The following is a 12,787-nucleotide window of genomic DNA, read 5'->3' on the forward strand; positions in this document are numbered from 1 at the left end:
TCCTGTGCTGCACCAGGCTCCGCCCCAGCTGCGTTGGTTTTAAAAGGTTATGTGTGAATCAGCTTATTTTAAATATTAATATTGTATATAGCAGATGATGCGGCATACAAGAAGTAATGGGCATTTTAGTACCAAATGCTGTTACTTTGTAACAGTGAGATCAAGCATACGTTGTAAGTAGTGTGCCTCTTATTTGTTATTCCTGAATTAACAGACAGCTCAAGATATGAATTGCTCTGGGAAAGCACGGCTCGGCATAACTTTTGATTTTGGTTTGAGCCTTATCAGTAGGGGCTAACAGTATACATAGGTAGAGATACCTGTCTATATTCATCTAGGATTTTCACATATTTAATAAACCCCCCTGTTTCTATCCTTGTTGGGAAGCTACTCTTACTCTTGTACCTATCCTAGCTTAGCTTAACACACGGTGTAAGTAGAGGACAATTCTATTTCACAGTATATTCAAATGCTCTGGGTTCTTGAGTTATCTACCTATCCGACACACTAACTGGCTCCGCCCTCCCACCCCTCCTTTTTTTACTATCGAGCGGCTCTTGCCCGCTGTAATCCCCCCTCCCATTAAAATATAGAGCTACCCCCTCCCTAGCCCCAACCATTCCCGTATGGATATTTGAATCTACTTCTCATAGTGCCAGGGGAGGACCCTTCAAGTATATATTATTTTTATGATGCTCTATGATAAAACTGAAGTCTTCCTATGAAACAGCCCACACCTCATAGTTACGCTTATGATACCTGAATATGTTACACTGCTAATTATACTATGTCTACACTCTTCTGTATATGTTTGAGGGCATACCTTATATATTGTATCTGTTCATGACTTCAATAAACAAAATATATATATAAAAAAAAAGATATGAATTGCTGTAAATGTCATTGATTTCAGATGATATCACAATAAACTTAAAGGGATTCTAAGCCCAAATTCTTTCCTTCATGATTCAGATAGAGCATGCAATTCTAAGCAACTTTCTAATTTACTCCTATTATTAAATTTTCTTTGTTCTCTTGCTATCTTTATTTAAAAAGCAGGAATTTAAATCTTATGAGCCGGTCCATTTTTGGTACAGAACCTGGGTTATGCTTGCTTTTATTGGTGGCTAAATGTAGCCACCAATAAGCAAGAGCTATCCAGGGTTCTGAACCTAAAATGGGCCGGCTCCTAAGCTTTACATTTCTGATTTTTAAATAAAGATAGCAAGAGAACAAAGAAAAATTGATAATATGAGTAAAATAGAAAGTTGCTTAAAATTGCATGCTCTATCTGAATCATGAAAGAAAGAATTTGGGTTTAGTGTCCCTTTAACATTTTCTAAATGTTCCACCATTATAAAGTTTTAGAAAAAGCTGAGTGATGTGCTTAGTTATTTAAAATAAATAAGGTCAAATAATTGTTAAATAAATTGATGCAGTAAGATTGTATTACATAATTATGTATTTTCTTACATCTTTAAAAATGTTCATTTTTATTACTTAATACAGAATTGCAGGCAGTATCTCTTGATCAAGCCCTTTTATGCTACTGAGTGAAGTTTTGTGCAGTCATGACAGAGCTTCCCCCTCATAGTTTTCTGTAACCACAATAATTACTGGTTTGGGTAGTAAGTAGAAATGCCTCAGAGAAGATTGCTGGTGTGGGAACCCCATCTCTATATGTACGTTTGCCCTGCAGATTTAACTAATTGCAGTTAAGTAGGCTGAAGTTAATTTTGCACAGATGAGAAAATAAAGTTTGACCCTTATTAGAACAATTGGGTCATGACTCGAGTCTTAAGCTTTTTCATAATAATACATGTTGCTGTGGTCCATTTGCAATTGCCAACAGACTATTTAAAAACCCAGCCCTTCCTGATGTCCTTGCCAGTTTATTTTGCTTTTCTAGTTAGTATTTCTGTGTATGATCCAACAAATGGCTCTTCAGGCGGAGCGCACACTTCCCTCATAATCAAGCCTGCAGCTGAAGTGAAATGATGTATCTAATCCAATGACACAATGGAGAGTGGGCGTAATGTATATGGCCAATCATGTCAGTGCCGCCAACAGCGTCACTGTTCTAGACGCATACAAAGTATCCAAGCATCAACAGAGTTCTGCGCACTGCAACATGAAACACTGGGCCACTTAATTAAAAAAATCCACTCTACTGCAATATATTTAAAACGCTTAAAGGTATATACACATACAAAATTCATATGTAATCACTGCTTACTCAATAAATGTTCAATATGGAATCATTATATACACACAATCATTTATGCTAAAGGGACAGTCAACACCAGAATTTTTGTTGTTTAAAAAGATAGATAATCCCTTTATTACTCATTCCCCAGTTTTGCACAACCAACACAGTTATAGAAATACACTTTTTACCTCTGTGATTACCTTGTATCTTTGCCTCTGCAAACTGCCCCCTTATTTCAGTTCTTTTGACAGATTTGCATCTTAGCCAATCAGTGCTTACTCCTAGGTAACTTCACATGCGTGAGCTCAATGTTATCTATAAGACACACACAAACTAACGCCATCTAGTGGTGAAAAACGGTCAAAATGCATTCTGATTAGAGCCGGCCTTCAAGGTCTAAGAAATTAGCATATTGGCCTACCTAGGTTTAGCATTCAACTAAGAATACCAAGAGAACAAAGCAAAATTGGTGATAAAAGTTAATTGGAACATTGTTTAAAATGACATGCCCTATTTGAATCATGAAAGTTTATTTTAGACTTGACTATCCCTTTAAGATAACCTAATTAATAATGAAATGGATAATATTAAATGACTATAAAAAGATCTAGATCTCCTCTTATATTCAATCTATAAAAACATAATATACACACAATAATTTATATTTGGCTAACCTATTTAGTAGTTAAATAGCTGATATTAAATAACTATACAGATAGCTCGAAGTCTCTTCTTATGTTGAAACCTGTCGGGGGAACTAGCTTGTAGGGGGAAAAAAATCCAATACACCTACCTTTTATTCAATTTATATTCTCGATTACCCCCTCTCTTCCATTCAGGTACATGATCTATTCCCTGTAAGTATCTGCCGCACCCCTCTGTGAGTCCCTTCACTGGCTCCCCATTCACTGCAGAATTAAATTAAAAATTCTCACTCTGACCTACAAAGCCCTTACCAATGCAGCCCCCCCATACCTGTCCTCACTCATCAACAAATATACTCCAGCCCGTCCCGTAAGATCCAACAACGATCTACTCCTTGCCTCTTCTACCATCACCTCCTCTCATGCTAGACTACAGAACTTCTCTCGTGCGGCACCAACCCTCTGGAACGCACTTCCTCGTGCTGTCAGACTTTCCCCCAGACTTTTCTCCTCCTTTAAACGCTCCCTAAAGACCTTCTTGTTCAGGGAAGCCTATAACCAAATCAGTAACTAATGAATTCCACTTGCCTAATAGTTGCCCTCATCTAACTTCGCACTAACATCATTCCCACCTTTGCAGTCCCCACCTCCTGTTTCTCACCCTCCTACCCATTTAGATTGTAAGTTCCCACGGGAACATGGCTCCCAATTCCTCCTGTATATGTTTGTTAAATTTTGTCTGGTGTCTCATATTGTACTTTTATCTTTATTACCTATGAACAGCGCTGCGGAATCTGTTGGCACTTTATAAATAAATAATAATAATAATCCCCTTTCAATATTTTCCACTTCTGGGTTTGGTTTCTATTTTAAATATACATATTATGAATGGAGCATAAAATGATTCTGATTTTGCAGTGCAAACGAGAGGCTTCTGTATGATGTGAATTTTAAGTGTTTCATTAGCTGTAACATTACATTCATGTACATATTTGTTTTAAGATGAAAAGCAAAAATGCTATTTTGAGTGGTATAATAGTCCACAGTTATTGATGTGGAAATAAAGTTGGAAGGCATGGATATATCCTGAAGTTATAAAGTGGTCTGTTTTTATCAGCTACTTGTGGATCCTCACGATGTATGGTTCATTGATTTATATGCGTAATAGAAAATTATATTTCTCTTCCCCCCACACACACACACAATCTAATAGAAGCAATCGATTAACCCTTCAGTTTTTTTTTTTTATTTGCCCAATTTCAAAGAAAACCATTTGGCTGCTAAAAAATTATATTTTCAAGAATAATTAAAAAAATCTTATTTCACTATTTTTTAAACTATAGTAACCTCACAGGACTGATAAGTACTAAAGCAGATGCACAAGCTATTAACTGGAGAAGTGATTGAAAGTATGTATTCAAAGGACATGTGAATGCACTGATTTTCTCATTCTTGAGTTTTCATAAGCATCATTTCTCTGCAAGTATAGAAGTGGATTGAATTTGCCCTGGATCCAATTTAGATTATTGCACTGTTAGGATTTCACTTGTAGAGAATTCTTAAATAGATGACTCAAAGTAGAATGTTAAGTAGGAAAAACTTAGGATAACCAAGTCTAGCTAAATATATATTTCTTTCCTAAGGCATGAAGAGTCCACGACATAATTCCAATAACTAGTGGGATATTCACTCCTGGCCATCAGGAGGAGGCAAAGAGCACCCCAGCAGAGCTGTTAAAGTGAAGGTCAATTTCAACGAATTAGTGCCCGGTTTTTAATAATCCTATTAAAAACAAGGGCACTTTAATTCATCAAAATTGACATTTCACTTGTTTTCTTCAAAAACTTACCTTTTAATCCTGCAGCGTTTCCTCTGCCCGTCGCAAGCCTCTTCACGGGTCCAAAATGACGAATACGGCTTCCTCCAATCACAGTGTTGCCTCAGACCATGATTCCCCCGGGGGAAGCCGTGATTGGAGGAAGTAGGATTCGTCATTTCTGGCGTATGAAGAGGCTTCCGACGACCGGAAAGTTTTAAAGAAAACAAGTGAAATATCAATTTTGATGAATTAAAGTGCCCTTGTTTTTAATAGGATTATTAAAAAATCATCCTCTTCCTCCTCCAAGCCTGAGCAGTCCAAGTACTCTTGGAGATCCAAACAGCATTGGAATAAGAGGAAGCAGTCAAAGAAGCCTTCATCTGAGGTTAAATCAGCATGAAGGGTCCTCCCCGGTCCGGTAGTGGATCAAGTGGGGTGAAGACTTTCCTTTTTTCGTCAAGCTTGGATACGCAATGTTCTATATCCTTGGGCTGTGGATATAGTATCTCAGGGTTACAAAATAGGATTCAAGACTTGTCCTCCCAGGGGCAGATTCATCCTCTCAAGATTATCTGCGGATCAGGTAAAAAGAGAGGCCTTCTTAAGCTGCGTTCAGGACCTCTCCTCCTTGGGGGTGATTGATCCAGTTCCTGTAAAGGAACATGGTTGAGGATTATATTCAAATCTGTTTGTGGTTCCCAAAAAGGAGGGAACTTTTCAACCCATTTTAGACCTAACATCTCTCCACAAATTCCTCAGAGTTCTGTCCTTCAAGATGGAAACCATTCGTTCCATTCTTCCTTTGGTCCAAGAGGGTCAGTTTATGACGACTATAGACCTGAAGGACACATATTTGCATGTTCCTATTCACAGGGATCATCACCAGTTCCTGAGATTTGCTTTTCTAGACCAGCACTTTCAATTTGTTGCTCTTCCGTTTGGCCTTGCCACAGCTCCCAGAATTTTCACAAAGGTTCTGGGGGCTCTTTTGGCAGTAGTCAGGTCTCAGGGAATTGCGGTGGCGCCTTACCTGAACGACATCTTGGTTCAAGCATCATCTTTTCAACTAGCAAACTCTTATACCGAGATCTTGTTGTATTTTCTACGTTCCCACAGGTGGAAAGTGAATCTGGAGAAGAGTTCCCTTGTGCCAACTACAAGGGTGTGTTTCTTAGGGACCATCATAGATTCCCTAACCATGAAGATTTTTCTTACGGATGTCAGAAAATCCGAAATTCGCAATTCATGTCTCTCTCTCCAGTCTACTGTTCGTCCATCAGTTGCTCAATGCAATTGGTCTGATGGTCTCTTCCATGGGCATCATTCCTTTTGCTCGGTTCCATCTGAGAGCTCAGCAACTATGCATAATCAGTCAATGGAATGGAGACCATTCAGATCTATCTCAGAGGATAGATCTGGATTCTCTCGTGGTGAATTTCTCAGGATCATCTGTCTCAGGGCACATGCTTCTGGAGACCCTCCTGGTTGATTGTGACTATGGACGCCAACCTGTTAGGCTGGGGAGCATTCTGGGGCTCGTTAAAAGCTCAGGGCCTGTGGGCTCGGGAGGAGTCCTCTCTTCCCATAAACATCTTAGATTTGAGAGCAATTTTCAATGCCTTGATAGCTTTGCCTCAGTTTTCTTTAGCCCGGTTTACCAGATTTAAGTCGGACAACATCACCTCAGTGGCTTACATCAACCTCCAGGGAGGAACTCAGAGTTCCCTCGCTATGAAGGTGACTCGCATTATACAGTGGGCAGAGGCTCACGATTGTCTCCTCTCTGCTATCCACATTACAGGAGTGGACAACTGGGAGGCGGATTTTCTGAGCAGACAGACCTTTCATCCCGGGGAGTGGACTCTCTATCCGGCGGTGTTCTCCAGAATAACCCTCAAATGGGGGGTGCCTGAGTTGGATCTAATGGTGTCTCGTCAGAACGCCAAGCTTCCAAGGTATGGTTCAAGGTCAAGAGATCTTTAGGCCGCCTTGATAGATGCTCTGGTGGTTCCTTAAAATTTCGGTCTAGCATACCTGTTTCCTCTGTTTGCTCTCCTTCCACAAATCATTGCTCGTATCAAGCAGAAGAGAGCGCCTGTAATTCTAATAGAGCCTGTATGGCCTCGCAGGATCTGGTTTGCGGACCTGGTAAAGATGTCATTTCTTCCTCCTTGGAGGTTACCTCTGAGGAAGAAGGACCTTCTAACTCAGGGTCCTTTCCTCCATCCAAATCTAGTTTCTCTGAAGCTGACTGCTTGGAGATTGAACACTTGGCTAAGCGTGGATTTTCTGAGTCAGTCATTGATACCATGCTTCAGGCTCGCAAACTGTTTACTCATAAAATTTACCATAAGGTATGGCATAAATACCTATATTGGTGTGAATCGAAGGACTTTTCTTGAAGCAGGGTCAGGATTCCTAGGATTTTGTCTTTTCTACAGGAAGGCCTGGAGAAGGGTTTGTCAGTCAGTTCTCTAAAGGGTCGGCTTTCTGCACTATCTATTCTTTTATACAAACGTTTGGCGGAAGTTCCAGATGTTCAATCTTTTTGTCAGGCCTTGGTCAGAATTAGGTCTGTGTTTAAAGCTGTTGCTCCTCCTTGGATCCTTAACCTAGTTCTTAAAGTTTTGTAGCAAGCTCCATTTGTGCCAATGCATTCTGTAGATATTAAGTTATCTTGTTCCTTATTGCTATTTCCTCTGCTCGCAGAGTTTCTGAACTCTCGGCTCTGCAATGTGATTCCCCTTATCTTATTTTTCATGTGGATAAGGCGGTCCTTTGTACTAAATTGGGGTTTCTCCCTAAGGTGGTTTCGGATCGAAAAATAATCAGGAAATTGTCATTCCTTCTTTTTGTCCTAATCCTTCTTCTCATAAGGAACTTCTTTTGCATAACTTGGATGTTGTACGCGCTCTAAAATTTTACCTACAGGCTACTAAAGATTTTCGTCAGTCTTCTGCCCTGTTTGTTTTTCAGGAAAGCAGAAGCAACAGAAGGCCTCTTCTACTTCTCTTTCCCTCTGGTTGAGAAGTATGATTCATTTTGCTTATGAGACTGCTGGACAGCAGCCTACTGAGAGCATTACGGCTCATTCCACTAGGGCTGTCTCCTCTTCTTGGGCTTTCAAAAATGAACCTTCTGTAGAACAGATTTACAAGGTGGCAACATGGTCCTCTCTGCATACTTTTTCCAAATTCTACAAATTTGATAATTTTGCCCCCACTGAGGCCTCTTTTGGTAAAAAAGTTTCTTCAAGCGGTGGTGCCTTCTGTTTAGGTCTGCCTGTCTTGTTCTCCCTCCCTGTTCATTCCGTGTCCTCTACCTTAAAATAGACAGTATTTTTTGTTAAACCTCAGGCACCGCTACACCTTTGTGTTATCTTCTTTTTCCATTTCCCTTCGACCAAATGACTGGGGGTTATGGGTAAGGGAAGTGACATTTAACAGCTCTGCTGGGGTGCTCTTTGCCTCCTCCTGCTGGCCAGGAGTGAATATCCCACTAGTAATTGGAATGATGTTGCGGACTCTCCATGTCCGGAAAGAAAGAAATTTATCAGGTAAGCATACATTTTGTTTTTTATTAAAACATTACGTGGATTAAATCATATTTTATTTTATTGCCACTTCCTTCTATATGTTTTTAACTGCTTTCATTTTATTGTCCGTATTGTAGCTGCTTTATCATTTTTACCCCAACTAACATGATCCCTTATAAACTCTGAAAATCTTACAAGTTTGCTTTTATTTCCTTAAACACTGTATTGTAATTAATTAAAAATAGTACAATATCAGTCCAGTTAAAAAAAAAAAAAGCAAATATTCAGCATTACATTTTGTTTATAATGTAATTTGAAAAGATATAAAGCCAATCACCACAGAAAAAGTAGACAATGCTTTTTTATCTGATATCACCATAAAATCCTTATTTTGTGTCATTGGCTAGAATTTAACCCGTTCCTAAAATAATTTTTCTTTTTTTGGAAGGTTTTGTTTTCTTTTGGTTATCTCTTCTGCTAGAAGTGTTTTTCAGTTGTCTGCCTTCTCATGTTATTCACCTTATCTCCAGGATAAGGCAGTTTTGTGGATTATAGTTGTCTTTTTTAAGATAAGGTTGTGTCTTTGGATATGTCAGTATATGGCCGGGATATAATACAATATATTTAATAATTATTATTCTTTAAAACAAACCCCCAATAAAATGCATGTACGAAACAATTAAAATTAATATAAATTCCTAAATTATTTATATTAGTTAAAGTTATAAACACATTGAATTATATTTATAGAAAGCCAGAATTTGAATCAGATGATACACACTTATGTTGTTACAATATTCTTTACAAAGCAAACCAAATTTACCTTTAAAATTAACTTTACTCACAATAATCTCCCAAATCAAAATTGCATTAAAATACCAAAATATGAGCCACTAACTTTCAGACCAGTACGATTAAGCTACTTAACCTACAATTGATCCTGTATAACTCCAATTTAAAACATCAGAAATTATATATATTATTAGTGTAAACGGCCAATTCCTATGCCAATTTATCTGAGCTGAAATAAATTCTTAATTATCTACAATTAAGACAAATTCTAATATATATATATATATATATATATATATATATATATATATATATATATATATATGCACAAAGATCAATTACTTAGCATTAATGATTAGTTTTAAACTACACAGTGCTATGAAACACAAGTTCAAAATACAAATTGGGCTCTTTTACATTTACTAACTGCAATTAGACTGTAGCAATAATGAATGTATTTTCTTTAAAATATCAAATTATATACTTAACAGTTTCTTATACTTTACCCAAATAACCAAATCAATGTTTCAGCTTTTCAAGTAGATTCAGGTCACATCATATGAAGAAAGGTATTGCAAATGTAGATTCAAGAAGTTAGTCTCAGATTTTGCATAAAGTGATTGTGTCCCAAATATGGCAGCCAGTTATTCAATCACAAGTTTCAGCAGACAAAAGACTTTTTTCTATCTCCTTTTGCATGAGGTTATATCATGTGATAATCCCCTCCCTTTATTATTCTTTCTTAATCATTGGTGATTATTTTGAAACGCCCCACGAAAGCTTGTCTCGATTGGCCTTTCGGATGCTTCGCATTTATTGGTTATTTTTTAATCCCCTAGGGGGCAGCAGACAACCGCAAATAGTCTCACCATCAATTATTGCCACAGTTCAATATCTCATTTTAAACTGTTCATTTAACACACTTATATATTTTTATTCACGATACTATAATTGCTTAGTATTAATAAGTCACATGTTCAAATACACATGGATCACACAGTACCATTTTTTTTCTGATCATTTTAAGACCGAACATGAAAATATTCCACTTATGATATATTAAAAATGCGCTTAAAAATCATATTAATAAGCAATTGCACTGTCAATTATTTGTTCTCCCCAGAATCATAGTATTTAACATCCTGGCATTATATTCGTACAAACACAGCATATTTCACATTCCTAATAATTTTTGAGTACACAGATCCATGTTTATGGCTGATATTAAAGGGATACTAACCCCACATTTTTTCTTTCATGGTTCAGATAGAGCATGCAATTTTAAGCAACTTTCTAATTTACTCCTATTATCAATTTTTCTTTGTTCTGATGGTATCTTGATTTGAAAAAGCAGTAATAAAAGGTTAGGAGATGGCCCATTTTTAGATCAGCACCTTGGTAGAGCTTGCTGATTAGTTTGCTACATTTAGCCACAAATCAGCAAGCACTACCCAGGTGCTGAACAAAAAATGGTCTGGCTCTAAAGCTTACAGTACTGCTTTTTTAAATCAAGATAGCATAAGAACAAAGAAAAATTGATAATAGGAGTAAATTAGAAAGGTGCTTAAAATCTCATGCTCTATCTGAATCATGAAAGAAAAAATTTGGGTTTAGTATCCCTTTAATAGGGCATATTGCTGTCTGTTTCAAAATGGTAACATTTGTTTCTTTATTTTATAGACATTTATACATCTACCATACCGCTTTTCATTAAGTTCAGTATACACTTATCTAATATGTTACTGTTAGGCATTTCTTCTCAGGATATATATATATATATATATATATATATATATATATATTTATACAGTCTGAGAATCAATTATACTTGAAATTTAAACACAAGTTGTACTTTAAAAATGAATTTTTAAAGCTACAATACAAACGTGTTTCTGTTTGGTCAGCACAGATGTTTATTTGAGGTTTTCAGGTCTGTGCTAATTACTATATTCCTGGCTTTAGTGATGCTTATCTTCCACCAAAAGCGTTTTCACAGACATTTAGGCTCCCTCTGTATGGAGCAGTGAGGGGGTCTGTAAATCTATTATCCATTTTGGGCAGGAAACTCAATATATGGACCTACACATCTGAGGGTTTCAAAATGCTAATATTTACTTTGAAGTGGCCCACTGGCCTTATTTATACAGAGGTCTAAATCCTTTGTTCTCTCTCTGTGTAATTTTGCATATTGAGTGGCGGAGGATTGAATTGTGGTCAGCCAGGCATCTAATGTCTCATGACCTCAGAATTGCAATACATAGAATGTGTCCAGTAATAAAATGAGCATTTTCAAATTTAATATTTGATAGATTGTATACTTATTTTATCTTATTATATTTATTTATATATATATATATATATATATATAAATATATATATTATGTACTGACATTCACAGATACCCTGACAGATATATAAGTTGGGAAATTGTTGTCCCTTTATGTCTAAATACTAGCATTCTTCAGAGAGGCTACTTCACAGCTTGAATGTTGTAAGGGCCTTGAAGTGTTATAAGAATTTCAGTCAACCTTCTGGTTAGTCTGTTCACTTTTCTGGTTCCAGGTAAGGTAAGAAAGCTTCTGCCTTTTTTTGGCATTTTGGTTGAAACTTTTGTTCAATAAGGCTTACTTGGAGGTGGGACAGCCTCCACCTAGACAGCTATACTGTTCTTTTTTCAAGATCAGTTTCTAATTTCTTGGTGTTTTTAGAATGAATGATGCTTCTGTTGACCAATTTTGCACGGTAGCTTCTTAGTTGTTGTTTTTTTATATAAACTTTTTCTAAATTCTTGATTTTTTTTGCTTCTTCTAAGCTAGCCTTTGGCAGGAAGTCCTTTAGGCAGCTGTCTCAGGATACATTTTGATTTTGCCTTTTGGTCATTTTAATTGATTATTACCCTGTTGTTTGGGTTCTGTTTGGGTTTTGGATTTTTTTCACTGTGAAAAAAGACGTTGGTTTTTATCCAGCTCTTATTTTTCATTACTTGTGGACTCCACAGCTTGGGTATCCAGGAATAATGGATTGTGGATGCTCACCACCTGTATGAAAGAAAACATAATTTATGCTTACCTGATAAATTAATTTCTTTCTGAAATCAATACATTCAGCCATATGGTATAACAATTACTTCGTGATTTACCCTCCATGTTTGCATGCTCTTACTCCTAACAAAACTCACACAGGCCACCAACAAAAATATTCACTTAATGTGATATCTGTTCCCCAATACATATTCCTATATATATCTTCCATAACAAATGTCACTTATTTTACACTTAGACACATGACATGAACAATGAAGCTAAATGTGGCTAGAAGTGTCTCCTTTTTGACACAACATGACCAACAAAGTTTCTCCCAGTTGACACAACATGAGCAACAAACTTAAATGTGGCTTGAAGTTTCTCCCAGTTGACACAACATGAGCAACAAACTTAAATGTGGCTTGAAGTTTCTCCCAGTTGACACAACATGAACAACAAAGTTAAATGTTGCTCAAAGTTTCTCCCAGTTGGCACAACATGAACAACAAACTTAAATGTGGTTTGAAGTTTCTCCCAGTTGACACAACATAAACAACAAAGCTGAATATGGCTAGAAGTTCCTCCCAGGTGATCATTATTACTTTATTGATCATATGACAACTAAAAGGACATAAAACCCCTTCTCTTTTAAATTAGGGGATCTTCTTACCTATTTCCATTGTTAGGTGGGTGATAGTAGTAGAAGTGTGCTGTCTTAGTTCAAGTGATAGATCTCACACGGATGTTTGCATTGTAAATGTATCA

At 36.9% G+C, this 12,787-nt stretch overlaps 1 protein-coding gene across 8 annotated transcripts in view; it reads left to right on the forward strand.

Moving 5' to 3' along the window:
• The window catches only part of BLTP1 (bridge-like lipid transfer protein family member 1), a 1,044,923-nt gene that overhangs the window by 414,167 nt on the left and 617,969 nt on the right, over window positions 1–12,787 (forward strand). The gene's annotated exons all lie outside the window — the stretch shown is intronic.

This window comes from Bombina bombina, chromosome 2 (genome assembly GCF_027579735.1).
Source record: "Bombina bombina isolate aBomBom1 chromosome 2, aBomBom1.pri, whole genome shotgun sequence".
Lineage (NCBI taxonomy): Eukaryota > Metazoa > Chordata > Amphibia > Anura > Bombinatoridae > Bombina > Bombina bombina.